General features: G+C 48.1%; 1 long non-coding RNA gene across 2 annotated transcripts in view; it reads right to left on the bottom strand.

Annotated features, from left to right (window-relative positions):
* The window catches only part of LOC110741811, a 42,120-nt gene that overhangs the window by 1,759 nt on the left and 24,272 nt on the right, over positions 1–16,089 (bottom strand). Inside the window, exons 2-3 of one of the 2 annotated variants that reach the window (XR_002518719.2) lie at positions 7,914–14,888; positions 2,390–2,451 (exon numbers count right to left, since the gene is read on the bottom strand). This is a non-coding gene — a long non-coding RNA (uncharacterized LOC110741811). Of the gene's footprint in view, positions 1–2,389; positions 2,452–4,544; positions 6,947–7,913; positions 14,889–16,089 lie in introns of those variants that run through there. The other variant, XR_002518720.2, reaches the window with a different exon arrangement.

Below are 16,089 nucleotides of genomic sequence, written 5' to 3' on the forward strand. Positions count from 1 at the left end.
CCCAGAAACTACCTTTTCAGATGTGCCTTTTCCCAGGGCTCCAGGCCCCTCCCTCGCAGCTCTGCAGCCTTGCTGCACAGTTCCCCTTTGGAACCGTGAGGGAAGACCGTGTTTCCTCCACACATTTTTGCCCACTCCCCACGTCAGTTCTTGGAGTAAGCCTTTTTTCCTCTCCGAGGAAAGGGCTTACTTGCAGACAAATGAGTTTGGAAGGGGTGTACGGTACTAGAGCAAGCGCACCTCCAAATAGAGCAGGCTGAAACGGAATAAGGCCGAGAGGGATGGGTGAGAGCCACATTCCTGTGATTAAAGGCAGATTCGGGTGGTGTCTAAGCAATACCCTTCCTAGGGAGTTTTAAATACTGTTGCTGGAATCAGGAAGTCGAGTTCTCAATCCTGTTTGGCCTTGTCCAGACTGAGTACCAAGGCTAAAGGCGGAAGGTTCTGCGCTGCAGAGCGCGCAGGTGTCAGCGGCTCGCCCAGGTGTCAGCGGCTCGAATCACGTGATCGCGGAATATGTGGCCCTGCAGGGCCGGCTTTGCTTTGTCTAACGCTCTCCTTTTCCATGTGAGTCCCGGGGTTCTTGCCCTTGATCAGTCCAGATATGACCAGTACTGTGGGCCTGGAGGGCCAGGTTTTGTTGTCATGTGTGGCCCTGGACTCTGCTGGGGCAGCCCTGCCTCCTCTCTGTAGACCCAGAACAGCCGCCCCTGTGGGCGCTTCTCCCAGCTAGAAACCTGAGAGCTGATGGGCGACAGTGGTCGGCTTCCCACTGCCCCCATGGGCCGTGGAAGTGGGCGGGACCTCATTCACCCCACCACCTCCACCCAGTGGCTTGTCTGCAGCAGAGGGGCTACTCAACACTGAGCTCAGGAAAGGAGGCCAGGAAGCTGCACGAACGGCCCAGCTTGGGCAGTTGGGGGCAGCGGGGAATGGACAGACCACCTTGGCCTGGAGGTAACCCCAGCAGAGACACGGCCGGCAGTGTCTGCTTCCCAGTTCAGGCAAAAAAAAAACCCAGGTTTTCCCAGGAAATCTGCAAGCACATTAAGCTGGTCTCTCCTTTAAAAAAGTACAAGGATGGAGACAGTCCTACCTGTCCTGAGCAGGATGGGCCCTGTGCCAAGCGACCAAGCAGTAGCAGGCTGGCATTATAGGTGGGGAAGGAGCCAAGGAGTCCCAAGAGGAGTTGACAGCAAGACAATTTAAAGAGTGTAAGTAGGCCAGGCACGGTGGCTCACACCTGTAATGCCAGCACTTTGGGAGGCCAAGGTGGGCGGATCAACTGAGAAGTCAGGAGTTCGAGACCAGCCTGGCCAACATGTTGAAACCCCATCTCTACTCAAATTATAAAAATTAGCCTGGTCTGGTGGCATGCGCCTGTCATCTCAGCTACTCGGGAGGCTGAGGCAGGAGAATCGCTTAAACCCAGGAGGCCGAGGTTGCAGTGAGCCGAGATTGCATCACTGCACTCCAGCCTAGGTGACGGAGCAAGAGACTCTGTCTCAAAAAAAAAATAAATAAACAGCGTAATCAACCTCCTGTGACACATCATCCCAGCATGGGAGTGTATCTTGGCAAACATCCGCAAGAAATTTTGTCTTTCAGGACAGGGACCGGAGCCCACCATGCCCTCTGGGTTATGCCTTGTCTTCCTCAAAATTGAGGAGAAGCCCTTGATCTTGCCTTGATCAAGGCAAAACTGAGGAGAAGCCCTTGATCACTGAGCTGGAGCAAGACCCAAAAAGCTGGAGCAAAGAAGCAATAGGTGGGAATTAGGGCCCTCGCACCCGGAGCATGCTACACTCTTCAGTCCTCAATCTTTGAACAGTGAACCCTGGCATGTGGAGCTGGGGGAGCTGGCCCTGAAGGCTGAGACAAGCCTGCACTCCACAGGCGCGGGCCCAGGACTGCCCACACCTGTTAGATGGGCACAAACAGGGGGCCTTCGCTGCCCGGCACCAATCTTCTCTTGCACTGGGGCCCTGTTTCCATGCAGTGCCAGGGGTTTCAATTGTTAGCTCTTTCAGTGTAATTTGCCTCTTTTGGTTTAAAATAGTCTTTGGGGAATAAGGATTCAATTTCTAGATCAAACTCCTTGTTGAGGCTCTTTCCTCCAGAGGTCCCTGGTGGATCCTCATGGGACAGGCTGGGCCGGGCTCTCTCCTCGGGCCTAGGGTGTCGTCCTCTGTCCCCTGAATGGGGTTGCAAGTACTCCAGGGCCATCCTCCAAGGACACCTTGATGGCCTCTGTGATGCTCACCCAAGCCCCAGCTGGTCGATCAGCCCCGAGGCCCTCAGCCATGGGGTCACCCTTCCCTCGCCACAGCCCCCCTTTGTGGCACTCCAGTAGGGCCCTCAGCCCTTTCTGCCTCTCTGAGCTGCTTACCTGCACCTGAGTGAGCGGCCTCCAAGCCACCTGCCAGCGCGTCCCACGGGGCTGGGAAATACCTAGTGGCACCCAAAAGAAAAGGGAAGGAGTTGGTAACAGTAAGCCAAGCTGCCGTAGAGAGTTTATGTTCAGCCTTCAGCATCCTTTTACAGAGACAACTTCCCCTAGGGACAGTGGCCTTCAGTTTACTCTCTTACAATATTTCCACACCAGCCTAAAGAGGTAGATGTTATTAGCACCAATTTACATACAAGGAAACAGACTAGGAGGTTAGGAGACTCGCAGAGTGGTTCTCTGAACCCAGGTTGTCAGGTTCAAAGGCATCATTTAGCCACCAACCCTACTGCCCATTCCCTGCCCCTGCATCAAAACCTCCTGTCGGAGAAACCAGAGTGTCAAGACAGAAGAAATCATCGATAACACTGAAGGCAGCACACTAAAGGGGAGAAAGAAGACTGGAAATTGGGCGTTAGATGTGACCATCTGGAGATCTTTCATCCTACTGCCCACACATCCTGGTGAACAATAAACTCATTTGTACTAAGATGTGAATGACTGATAGGCTAAACACGTGACCCTTCCAGAAGAATTTTTATTTTAACAAATACCAAAGGTGATGCTTGGTTTATATCAAAAGGAATAAAGGTCAAATTTATGGCATTTATGTCCCAGAAAATTGGGGAGGTTTTTGAGGGTAGGGGGCCTACTTAAGTTTACAAAATCCACTGACGCCAGTGAAATATGGGACGCCAGCACAGTGTGAAAAGACAACCTGATCTCTGGGACAGTCCTAGTTTCAGCACCGCCTTTCTGGCTGCCACAGGGCAGAACCCCCAGCCTCCCTCCAGCCTCCCCCACACCACAAAACAAGCATCTCATATTTTCCAGGGAGCGTCCAGGGACAACATAAACTTCCCTTTGTCCGACAGAGTTGAAGGACTACAGGGACCAGAGACTGAGGACTGGATTTTCTACTCCCAGGAACTCTTTGATGAAGCTCTGAGATGCTGAATTTTTTAGAGTTTCTGTTATTAAAGGATTTTAGATATTAAGTTGTAACATACAGTCATGCACTGCATAAAGCCATTTCAGTCAGCAATGGACCCCATATACGATGGTGGTCCCGTGAGATGATAATGGAGCTGAAAAATTCCTATTGCCTAGTCATATTGCCTAGTGACGTCATAGCCTTCGCAACACATCAGCCTTTCTATGTTTAGCTACGTTTAGATGCACAAACCCTTACCATTGTGCTACAATTGCCTGAACAGAACAGTCACATGCTGTACAGGTTTGTAGTCTTGGAGCAATAGGCTGGGCCATATAGCCTAGGTGTGTAGCAGGCTGTGCCATCCAGGTTTGTGTGAGTACACTCTGATATTTGCACAATGATGAAATCGCCTAACGACGCATTTCTCAGAATGTGTCCCAGTTGTTAAGCAACACATGACTGTATTTAATATTGTTTATAGCAGAAAGTTTGAGTTTGGGATTTGTCTTTTGAATTCTAGTTATGTAGCTCTCTTAGCAATTCTACGACTCTGCCACTGGGGTCATCATGCTCCCTCACAGTCCCTCTCACCATGACCTCAACCCCCATCCTGGCCCCCTCTTGCCTCCTCTGCATTCTATATTTACTTAGAAGATCCTTGCTTGTTCATCTGTTGAGGTTGTCAGGGGGACATGCCCTCCCCAGTGCAATGAGTGTTTAAACAACAATCAGGCCTTTGAACCCCAGGCTCCAGTTAAAAAGTAACAGGCTAGATACTGAATCAATAGGAGGCAAATATTAGCTACGGAGGCTGAGAGAGACCGAGTTGGGAAACACTTACTGCTGGTGACATGCAAACAGCAATGGCCATCCCCACCTGAGGTCCAGGAAGCCCTGGGAGCCCTGTGACCTTGGGCCTGTCATTGTCCTGCTCTACATGTTGAACATTGAAGCCACCAGCCCTTAATTAGCTTCTAGACCTCCCTCAGTCTGGACTTCTGCAATATCCCACTAAAGGGTGTCCATTGATTTTTCCCCTTCCCAGCCATCTTACAGTCGTGTGAACCTGCTTCCAGCAAAGCTCTGATCTTGTCAATCTGCTGCTGGAAAATTTTCCATGACTCCCCATTGCACTGCTGACTGGTGCTGAAGGGCATCTACCTGCTCATCAGGACATGTGGGCAGTAGGATAGCAGATCTCTGGGTGGTCACATCTAACCACCAATTCCCAGTCTTCTTTCTCCCCTGCAGTGTGCTGCCTTCAGTGTTATCGATGATTTCTTCTGTCTTGATGTTGCATCTTTGGTTTCCATGACATTTAAATCTTCTGGTTACTCTCTCACTCTTGAAATACTCCTACTTTTTTTTCTCCTCCCCTGAAGGTAGGTGTTCCCCAAAAATTTGTTCTCGGTGAGCTCTCTCTTTCTCTCTCTCTCTCTCTGTCTGTCTCTTTCTCCTCTTCCTCTTCCTCCTCCTCTCATGGCTTAAGTTAGTACCTCCATGTGGACAATTCCCAAGTCTATCTCTAGCCCCAGCTTCTCTCCAGACCTTTGTCTCCAAAAGCCTAATGGACTCATCATAGGACATTCCTCAAGTCACCCTAACTGTAAATGTCCCAATCTGAACTCACACTCCTTTTAAACCTCTCCTCCTCTGTGTTTCCAAATCTCTGGGAGTTGTTCTCTTGTATCTTCCAAGAGTCCACATTGGAACTTCCTCAGTGACCTTTCACATGGTTTTGCTCCCCAAGTTGGAAGAGTGACAAAGTTCAGTTTTCTATTCATGCATTCACTCATTCGTTCAACAAATACGCATTGAGTGCCTGCCATGTACCAAGCACTCGTAGGGGTTAGTAATACAGCAGTGAAAACAAAACAAAAGAAAGATCACTTCCATCATGAGATATATATTCTAGTGGAGGCAACTAAATGAGAAACATATAAATAAGTACAATATATGGTGTGTTAAATGTTGATGAAGCCAGGGGAAAAAAATAAAGCAGACAAAGGATCTAGGTAGTATGGGAGGGTGCAATTTTGGATGGAGTGAGTTAGGATGAAGAATGCCGGGAGGTGAGTGAGTGAGCCATGAGGCTTCGGGCAGAGAAACAGCAACTCCAGAGGTCTTAAGGAGGAACAGGAAACAAGATAGAGCCTCTTTGGGACTATACCAAGGTGAGCCATCTGTTAGCCAAGTGAAGGATCAAGTAGAAAGTAGGAGGAACATGGACGTCAAGGAGGTCCAGGCTGGAGCTAAAGCATCATCAGCGTGTACATGGTGTTTAAAGCTGTGACACTGAAAAGGAGGGGTCCAAGGATGGGAGCATGAGATGGATCCAGGAAAGGAGGAGTGGTCAGAGAGGTGAGAGGACAACCAGGAGACAGTGGTGACCCGGGAGAGATTGGGCTGGGAGCAGAGAGTATATTTATGAAGAAGGGCAGATCAAGTGTGGTATGGCCTGCTGGTAGGTCAGCAAGATGAGGACTGAGAAGCCATCACTGGAATGATCAATGTGGATGTCATTGGTGGCCTTAATAGGAGAGATTTTGCTGGAATTTGGGGGCAAATGCCTCACTAGAGGAAGAAGGGGAGGAGGAACTGGAGACAGGGACACCCATGACAGCTCAGGCATCTGGATTCTCTCCTTCATTTCCACCCCCTCTCCACCTTGCCTGCCTCTGTAACTGCTGCCCAAGTTACGACAATAACGTCCTGACTGTACCTCCCACTTGCTCCCTTCCCAGTTCCCAGTCCAGTTTGCACTGGTGCAGCCCAACTCCAATATCTACATTCTCCTGCAGAAATCCTTCAAAGGCTTGCCTGTATTGACCAATGAAAATGAAACTAAAATCTACACTCCTTATGAGTAAGCTCATTCAAGGTCAGGCTCCTAACTCACCTTTTCTCTATGCTCCTATAGTCGCATCAAGGGAACTGTTCCATCCCCATGCAGCCCTTGCATTGCTACCTTCTTGCCTTTGCTCCCACCACTCTCTCTACTCAGAGTGACCTTCCCATGCATCCAAATCTAGCCAACCTTCAGGACCCATCTCAAATATCACCTCCTCCATGAAGCCCTGCCTGATTCACCCTACCAAATGAAGTTCCAACCCTACTCTGAGTTTACAGTACTTTTTTCCTTCCTGTCTCTTATTGTGGTTATTTGTATGACTATCTCCATCCTATACATCACCCGAAGCACCTGAAAGTGTGGGGCTAAATCAATGCTCTCTGTACCTTGGATGCTCAATAAAATTGGATTACAGTAAACTAGGTGGTGCTGGGGAATAGGTGGGGGTGTTGCTGGCTATAGGGAAGTTCGGGGTTGTCTGTGGATTTGTGTTTGAAGATCTTTGCTATTTCCTGCCTGTGTGCGTTCCTGAATAAACAGTCAGACACTGGCCAGGCTGCCGAGGATTGCCCACCTCACAACCCTCATGGAGGGGCCGGGTTGACTGTAAGGCAGTCATGTGGGGCTGGGAAGAGAGGCTCACACCTGTAATCCCAGCACTTTAGGAGGCCAAGGTGGGAGTATTACCTGAGTCCAAGAGTTCAAGACCAGCCTGGGCAACATAGTGAGACCCCCCATCTCTACAAAAAGATGTTAAAAACTAAAAAATTAGCCAGGCATGGTGGTACTTGCTTGTAGTCCCAGCTATTCCAGAGGCTGAGGCAGGAGGGTTGCTCAAGCCCAGGAGTTGGAGGCTGCAGTGGGCCATGATCACACCACTGCACTTCAGCTGAGGGACAGAGCACAACCTTGTTTCTAAAAACAGAAACAAAAGTCATTTGGAGTCTCTGGCAAGAGAGCAAGAGAGGAGGCCATGCGACAGTCGCGAACACACTGAAACTGCAGAAAATGATCTGAGACAGTCACGCCGCCTTGGCCTGAGTGTTGCAGTGCCTGTTGGCTCCCCTTGTTTCCTGTGAAGTGGCAAATGAATGAGCTACCTTTTTGCTCTGCCTCTCATACTTGTCTTCCAATTTCCAAGCTTCCTGGTCTCCGCAACAATTTAGTTCTCCAGAGATGCCAGTTTCCCTGGAGGCCTCCAGGCATCCGAGCCACACTTGGCTGTCTATGCAGAGGTGCCTGGCAAACGACTCCTGGTGGCTGCTTAGCAATCTTCTTTAGGTTTTCACTGAGGACACGATTAAGCGACCTTGTGTTTGGGAAAGGAGGCAGCCCTGGAGGAGGTGAGCCTGCCCTGCTTCTTGGTGTGGGACTGAGAAACTGCAAATGAGAATAACAACCCCCACTTTGGGATCCTCGCAGCTCAGAATGGCGGGAACATTTCAGACACTCAGAGGTGGATTTCCCAAAGATCATGACGGGAGAGCACCGGAAATGTATGGAGGGAACGGTTGCAAAATGGTCGATGGGTCCCAACTCATCTTTATTTGTCTTTCCTATGAATTTTTAAATGGGAAATTTTCACCTAAAAATCAAATTTTCTGGCTTCTTTTTAAACATCAGAAGATACCTCAAAGGGCAGAAGATGGATGTAAAAACAACAACAAAACTTAGAACACCTGGCATCCGTCAGCTGGAGCTGAATGGGTGAATAGGCGCTTCCCTTTTTAGATGGGGCGTGGACCTCCCGGCTGGCCACACTCCCCTGCACTCCATGCTGTCACGTCCGGCCCGCGTCACTCATTATCTGCCTGGCCCATGCAAGTGTTTGAGTTTGCAACCTCTCTACCTGGTCATAGGAAATTAGGATCAATGTGAGATTTGAATGTCAGTTATCCAAATAATCATCCCATTTCTCTTAGAATGTGGCTGTTCCCTCTCCTTGTCACAATACGTCCCAAGGTCTTGGGGCCTATTAACTCATACATCAGGCACTCAACTTCTTATAACTTCCTGAGTCTCTCCATCCCCCTTCTTCTAATAGCTCAATTGGGTTGGGAGCTGCCAACGTGCCTTTCCCAGTTTCCCGTCCTGGAGTTCTTGCCTTCCTCCAGCCTAGGAGGGCTGGGCCTAGTGGAGCATTTCCCCCTTTTGATATTGGATGAGTCAAGCTTTATCATACATAACAAGAAGAAAAAGAGAATCTCAGAGATGAAGTCTTCAACTTATTCTGCCAATCTCAGAAAATTATTTTATCAAAGACATTCTAATGCCCTAGAAATGCTTCCTCTTTTTCAAAACCCTGCCCAAAGAGCTGTTTAAAACATCATCTTCCCAGGAAGTCCTATTTACCCCAATTTGGGAACAGCCTACCCAAATTTCAGGCCTGGTTCTAAGGAGGTGAAACCAAACAACCATGTGAAATTAATTCCACAAATCCTACGTGAAGATTATGGGGTGGAGGTGGGGAATGTGACAGAATGGGGAAGACAGATGCAATTTCTTCTGCAAGAAAGAATTCATTCATTCAAGAAACAATCGCTGATCATTGTTTGCACCAAGGATTGTGCTAAATTCATGGTCTTTGCTATTAGGATTTCCATTTAATGTCGAGAAAGAAACTAATCAGAGTAAAATGTGCCACAGATGTGGGATTCAAAAGTCTTTGGTCTAGATGTATTATGTAAGGCAGGTTTGTATATTTTTGTTTTAGGAAAGTGATACATTGTATATACCATCCATTATGTCACATCCTCAGCAGAGTCTGAGGCAGCACCTTGTCAGCAAACCCATTAATTTTCTACAGCAAACATATGCATAGTCACACTAAGTGGAATAAATAAAGACTGTCAATAGCATGTCAGTTCAGGTCAGGTTTTTGCCATACATGTGGTTCTTGCCACAAATCAGGTTGCTTCATATTTAGAAAAAATGAGTCTTGGAATTGAAGACAAGGGCTTGTGTCCTTTCCCAGAGGTTCTTGGCCAGGTAAAGAAGGGTTCATGGAGGAGACGTTGCTCAAGCTGAAACTTGAAAGATCAACTGGACAAGGTGCAGAAGAACTTTCCAGGCTGATGAGCCACAACACACAAGACCACAATCTGCAAGGATTCTAGCAACCCACCAGGCAACTAGGGCCAATCCTGAGGGACACAGGGTCCTGCTGCTCCCAGAGGGTCGGGGGTATCCAGGCACAACAGAGACCATGTGGTACTGACTACCTGTGTCAGCATCACACAAGTCTGGGCCCTCACCATAAGCATCCAGGGAACCAAGTCCTGCAAATTGCATTTAAACAAGTTCTCCAGCAGATTTATCCCTGCTAAACTTTGAGAACCACCAATTTTTTTTGACACATCCTAAGTGTCAGGCATTGTTCTACATTGTTTTAGAAATATGAGCACATTTAATCCTCCTAACAGCCTTACTAGGTAGATGCATCATTCCCATTTTTCAGATGGAGAAATTAAGATACCAAGAGGATTAAAAAACTCATCCAAGATCCCAAAGCTGTGAGAGATAGACCAGGTGGTCTGGTTGCAGTGTTTATGCTTTTAACCTGAATGCTGCCTTTATACTGCTTCGGGCACCCATCCCAAGTGACAACCTCCCTCCACCTACAGCAACAGTGAACCTGGGGCCTTGCTTCCTCCGCAGTCCCGGCTGTGTTCCCTGAAGGTGCAGATCCAGCCCCATGTGTCCCGACCCACAGGGACCAGGGCCCCTGTACAGAGCAGTCCTCAGGAGGAGTGAAAGTTTGATCTTTCACCCCTGGGGTTGGAAGTGACAGAGAGAGGTTGACAAGAGTTTGTGATAAGCCTGTTAGCCTTGGGTTCAAAGCCCATGTTGCTCTCGTTTTTATCTATGTTGTTGATATCTGATTCAATAGCTTCTGTTTGAGGAGGAAAAGCCAGAAAGCAGGGGCAGGGGTTGGAGTCTGCTGACCGGATGGTCAGGCCTGGAGAGCAGTGTGCTCTCTTCTTGTGTCAATTCCAAAAGGCAGGGTTTGGAAACAAAGTCAACAGAGAGCTTTTCTTCATCTCCACATAAACAGCCGTTCAGCAGTGTTTGGGGAGTTGGGCAATGCTAGATGGAGCTAGGTCAGGGGAGAAGTCAACTTTGACTTGTAGGTCTTCTAAGCTGGCCTAGGTTTCCGTATTTCTATCAGCTTGCCTCCAGCTCACGTCAAAAGGGAAAAATGCTCCAGGCTTTTGTGTAGCCCCACCCACCTACCATGGAATTAGTACAGACATGGGAGAATGTTCTGAAACATCCTGTCTTCTCCACTCACACTGGGTACCTACCATTGATGTGCACAATCTCTCACCAAGCAACCTCTTTTTGATGGCCCCCAGAGTTCTTTCTTGCTCGAGGACAACTGCTTTCTAGCATAAGCCAATTCTGAAAGGACTGGAATTAGGCCCAGGGTGAGGGGTAGTCATAGCAACCATCTACTCTGAGAATTTTAAAAATAGAGAGGGAACATTAGAGATTATTTGCTCCAAATCCCTTGCTTCATAGATGAGGAAACTAAAACTCTGAAAGGAGAGATTTCTTGCCAAAATTACCCAGTTAGCAAATAGTGGGGATAAATTGAAGCCCATTCACTCAACCTCCAGTACCATGGTGGGTTGAGTTTTTCCCACCACACTATTTGACCTCTTATCATTTGTCTTCAGAACTTTGCAGTTCATATTGTTAATCATCCATTGAACCTCTTCTTCATTCGTTCTGGAGTATCCTCTAGAGACAAGTGATAGACTGGCACCTGGGAGGAACTGATAGCAGAATCCATTCCTTCCTTGGAGAGGCCTCCTTCCCTTCTCCCTTCAGAGCTCTCTCCTGGCTTTGGAGAGAAGGAAGCAGAGGTGTCTGAGCCCTGTCACAATCCTCATGTCCCCTCATCTGTCACCTGTGCAGGCAGCTCCCAGCAAAAGCCTTTGCCGACTGAAGCCACTGAAGTAAAAAGAATGACCTCTGCCGTGAGCACCTCTAAAGGAGAAGAAGCAAATGGGTTGAGGAAGTTACAGAATCTAAAGCAGGTGCATATGGGAGCCGGTTCAGTGGGAAGAGTTTTTCCCCTAAAAGGACCAGAACCCACAATGTGTTCAGTCGCAGCTCTACTGACAGGAGTTTCATTGATCTGCTGAACGTGTGATGTGCTGTCAGAACGCCCCAGACAGCTTCCTGAATCACTGAGAGGGTTTCCGAGAGTCAATGGAACAAAAAATTAGAAAAGGAGTGGTGTTCTGTTGAGATTCTTGCACCCCCTTGAAATGCAATCTGTCATTCAAAACGATTCACTCACCAACAAGAAAGACTAAAAATATTTAAGCATGACATTTGCCTTCATTAAATAGTCATTTTGTCACACATGGCTGGAAATTGAGTTTTCTGAAAGATTACTGGGAATTGTCTGCCTCTGCTGCTTGGTATTTGTGGCTTCAAAATGAACTCGAGCATGGGGGACATGGGGTACATGTTCAGAACGGATCTCAGAACTAAGTCCAAGCCATCAATTCATGCATTAGGTTGGTGCAAAAGTAACTGAGGTTTTTGACATTACTTTTAAATTAAAAGTAATGCACCAACCTAATATTAGCAGTAGCAATTGGATTCAACTACTTTGACAAAAATGCAAAGGGCCTGGTGGTGGTGCCTGCCCTCAGCCTGCTCCATGGAGGGCACCCTCCTGCCCAGCCATGAGTGAAGCTGCTCTGTTCCAAGCTCTGGAAAGTAACTGAGTCATTGAGTTTGCCTCTAGGTGATTCGGGTGCATCAGGCTTCACAGTGGTTTCACAGATGGTATCACCCAGGACCCATCTGTGAATTTAGAGACCCTCATTCTGTGAGTCAAACCCACGGTGTTTCCGACCCAGGTCCATTTCACAGGCAAGAGCTGACCCTCCCACTCTGTGATACAAGCCCTCAACTGCCTTGTGTCTAATCTCTCTTGACTGTCCTTTAATGACAACTTGGGCAGATCCTGCAACTTTCTGTAGTTGGAGTGTGTCCAGTTTTCTGTAAATTCCAACCTTGTTAATGTCCAAGGAGCCAGAACTTGACCTGAAAGGGAACAGGAAGGAGGATTCTGCCCCCAAAGGATGGGGAAGGAGGAGGAAGCCACCGAAAAGACAAGAGTGAGGCGCTGGAAGAGACGCCCTATCTGGAGAACAGAGTACAGAGAACACATTTCCCTTAGGGTGAGGTAGGCCTGACCCTCATGAGCCATGCTGAGACAGCTGAGCCCAGACCCCCAACAAGGTAGGGCAGCCTGGCTATTGGGCACACAACTTCAAAAGAGTTTGAGTTTGAGGGCAGGACAAGTCTTCAAGAGGCAGAGGATGTGTTCAAACTATGAAAATATGAGGCTCAACTCTGAATAATGTATCCCCAAATTGATTCAAACAAGAGACACCACTCAAGGTCAACGTGGGAAGCTGCCTGACAGCACTGTTTTTGAACTAGCAAAAGACTGAACCAATCCGAGGAACAGTTTAAACCAATGATGGCCCCTTTTTAGAGCCGGTTGTCATGGCACCTGGAAGGAGTTGATTGAGAAGTCTCAATCCATGGAGTGTAAACATAAAGTTTCTTTTCTGCCCCCTAAATTGCCTTTGTGCCCCCTAATTTGCCTTTCAACTGCCTTGTGTCTAATCTCTCTTGACTGTCCTTTAATGACAACTTGGGCAGATCCTGCAACTTTCTATAGTTGGAGTATGTCCAGTTCACTGTAAATTCCAACCTTGTTAATGTTCAAAAGCCTCCCCTCCCCAGCAGCTGCCGAGAGGTCGCCTGGGCTGAGCTCTGGGGTCTCTCCTGATGTTGGGGGCAAAGAGGGAAGCCAGATGGCTGAGTTCTTCCACTTGCTGGTGGCCTGTTGGAGGCAGGAGCTCCCTGGTATCTACTTTAGTGAGGAAGGTTCTGTGGGATCCTGGTGGTCTCTGAGGTGGTGGGTGTGGCTTTCATGGGAGCAGTGTTTGGCTCCACCCCAGGCCCTCTGTCACTGGAGACCTGCCACAGGAAGGGGCCTGGTCTCCTTTTGGTCCAGCCTGGGGAATGCCAGCTCCCGAGGCCCACTTTAGGCACTCCTGCAGCGCTCTGGAAAAGCTCCCTTAGATCCTCTTGGTTCTGCTGAGGCCCCAGAACTGGGATGGCAGGGCCATCTCTGGCTTCCCAGCTGTAGCGTCCTACACCCCATAGATCCCTTCTGCCCTCTAGCACAGGCAGCCAGCAGGTACCCAGCCTCTATGGCCACACAAGCTTCCTCTTGGCTGTCTCACCGCCCTTCTTCCGTAGTGCGCGCTGACGTGGACCCTCGATTCCGCAGCTCAGCGAGCATCCGGCTGGAAGGCCCGCTGTCTCCCCTTCTAGCAAGACTCCATGAGTGACTCTCCAGGATCCCTTTCCCAGCCACCTACATGATGGGAAGCTTTTTGGGAGGAAAGCAAGTCACTTCTCCCCAGACACACAGCAGTCCCCACAGCTGACTTTCCACCTCCTCCCAGGCCTAGTGTGCTCTCCACAGAAACCTGCCTGGGTGATTGATGCATAAGGGAGGTTTCCAAGGCCTCGTAAGTTATTTGCGGAGGCGATGGCGGCCTCAGGTCAGGGCTCTCTGTAGAATGCAGGAACACCTAGCATTTTTTGTTTACATCATCGACCCTTGGCTGTAATTCCAGAACAAGGGGAAAAGTCCCACATCACGTCCTATTACTCATCCAAAAATAAAGAATAAAGGAACTCTATGTGTACTGACACAAAATGACCTCAACAATAGATTGTGAAATGTTAAAAGCCAGGTTTGGAACACCATATGTAATGGCCCCAATTTGTAGGAAAAGGTAGGCTACAATCTACACATATGTGTCCACGGTCGTAGTCTGTCTCTGAAAAGGCACAGGAAATGGGTAACAGTGGCTGCTTTGGGGGATGGGGCCTGGGGTCCCACTTTTCACTTTAGGCTTCCTTCGATGGAGGGTTCAGAGCAGGCACCAGCTGCGATAACAAGCTGGGAAGACAGAGAGAAGGACCAATTAGAGCTGCCTTTACAGCCATGAAGCAAAGGCAAAGAATGGATGATAGAGGGAAAAGGTGGCATATGTGAAGCAAAGGAAGAGGGGCCTTGGTGCCCACGAAAGGAGATGCTATGATCAACCCCACTTTGCAGATGAGGAAACTTCAGTCAGAAGCTGATTTGGTCGGTGTAGGTGGCACAGGGGACCAGCTCCGTTTTTTTTTTTTTTAATTCCAAGTGTGATTCTTTTTTCTGCATATGCTCCCAGAAGTCTAGTGCCCTAGATGATAATAATAATAATAATAATAATAATAGTGGTACTTTTGCACATGCATATGAGAAGCCCCTGACGTGTGTCATCTCAATCCATCCTCTCACCAACTGTTGCTCTTAGTCCTGTTTGCACCTTCACTCTACAGAAGGGGAAACAGGTTCAGAGATGTTGGGTGACTTTGGTAGGGTCACAGAATTTGAGATCGGTTGAGCAAGAATTGAGTCCTGGGTTCATCAGCTCCACCTCCCTGCCCTGAAGGGGCCAGCACACCCTCTGGCCCACCAGAGAATTCTGCCCGGTGACAAGTACCATGACCATTGGCTCAGCATCCTCTCCGAAGTTTCTGACTTCAAATGCTGCAAGCTGAAATGCAAAAGGGAGAATTTAAGTTTAAAACAAACTAGTTTTGACACAGTAAACTCTTCAGATATGGAATTTACTTCTAAGATAAATAGTAAAACCCTACATTGCAGCATAGGAAAGAAGGAGCTTCCCTGAAAGTTTCATCAGATAATAAAGTATCTCACTTCAAGTGCTCAGTATATTACATAAAACACTCTTCTAGTTTTTCTTCCCAATTGCATGGACTTGTCCCACCTACTAGATAAGTATGGGAATAAACCATGAGCATCTTGAGACCTGGCTTTACATTCTTCACCTACATTTTTCAACAACCCAGGACAAGGCCTGGCAAACAAGGGCCTCAAAAATGTTGGATAGATGAATGTATGGAGGAATGGATGCATGGTTGAATGGATGGATGGATGGATGGATGCATGCATGCATGGATGGATGGATGGATGGATGGATGGATGGATGGATGGATGCATGGATGCATGGATGGATGGATGCATGGATGGATGAATGAATAGATGCAAGGATGGATGGATGGATGCATGGATGGATGGATGCACGCATGGATGCATGGATGCATGGATGCATGGATGGATGGATGCATGGATGTGTGGATGCCTGGATGTATGGATGAATGGATGCATAAATGGATGGATGCATGGATGAATGGATGCATGGATGGGTGGGTGCATGGATGAATGGTTGCATGAATGAATGGATGCATGGATGAATGGGTGCATGGATGAATGGATGCATGGATGGATGGATGCATGGGTGAATAGATGTGTGGATGAATGGGTGCACGGATAAATGGATGCATAGATGTGTGGATGCATGGATGTGTGGGTGCATGGATGTGTGGATGCATGGATGTATGGATGAATGGGTGTATGGATGAATGGGTGCATGGATGAATGGATGCATAGATGGATGCATGCATGGGTGGATGCATGAATGATTGCATGCATGGATGGATGCATGGATGTGTGGATGCATGGATAGATGGATGCATGGATGAATGGATGGATGGACAGATAGACGGATACGTAAATGGGTGTATGGATGAGTAAATGAATAAATTTTTCCTGCATGCCCACTTCTATATAAGCCCCATTGGGAATATAACATTTAACCCCTTGAGTGTTCTGGGTACCCTCACCCAACATAAAAGCTTTGAGATTTTCCTCCCCATTATGCCCTTAGGGAGCTG

The sequence above is a fragment of the Papio anubis genome, chromosome 19 (assembly GCF_008728515.1).
Source record: "Papio anubis isolate 15944 chromosome 19, Panubis1.0, whole genome shotgun sequence".
NCBI classification, from domain to species: Eukaryota; Metazoa; Chordata; class Mammalia; order Primates; family Cercopithecidae; genus Papio; species Papio anubis.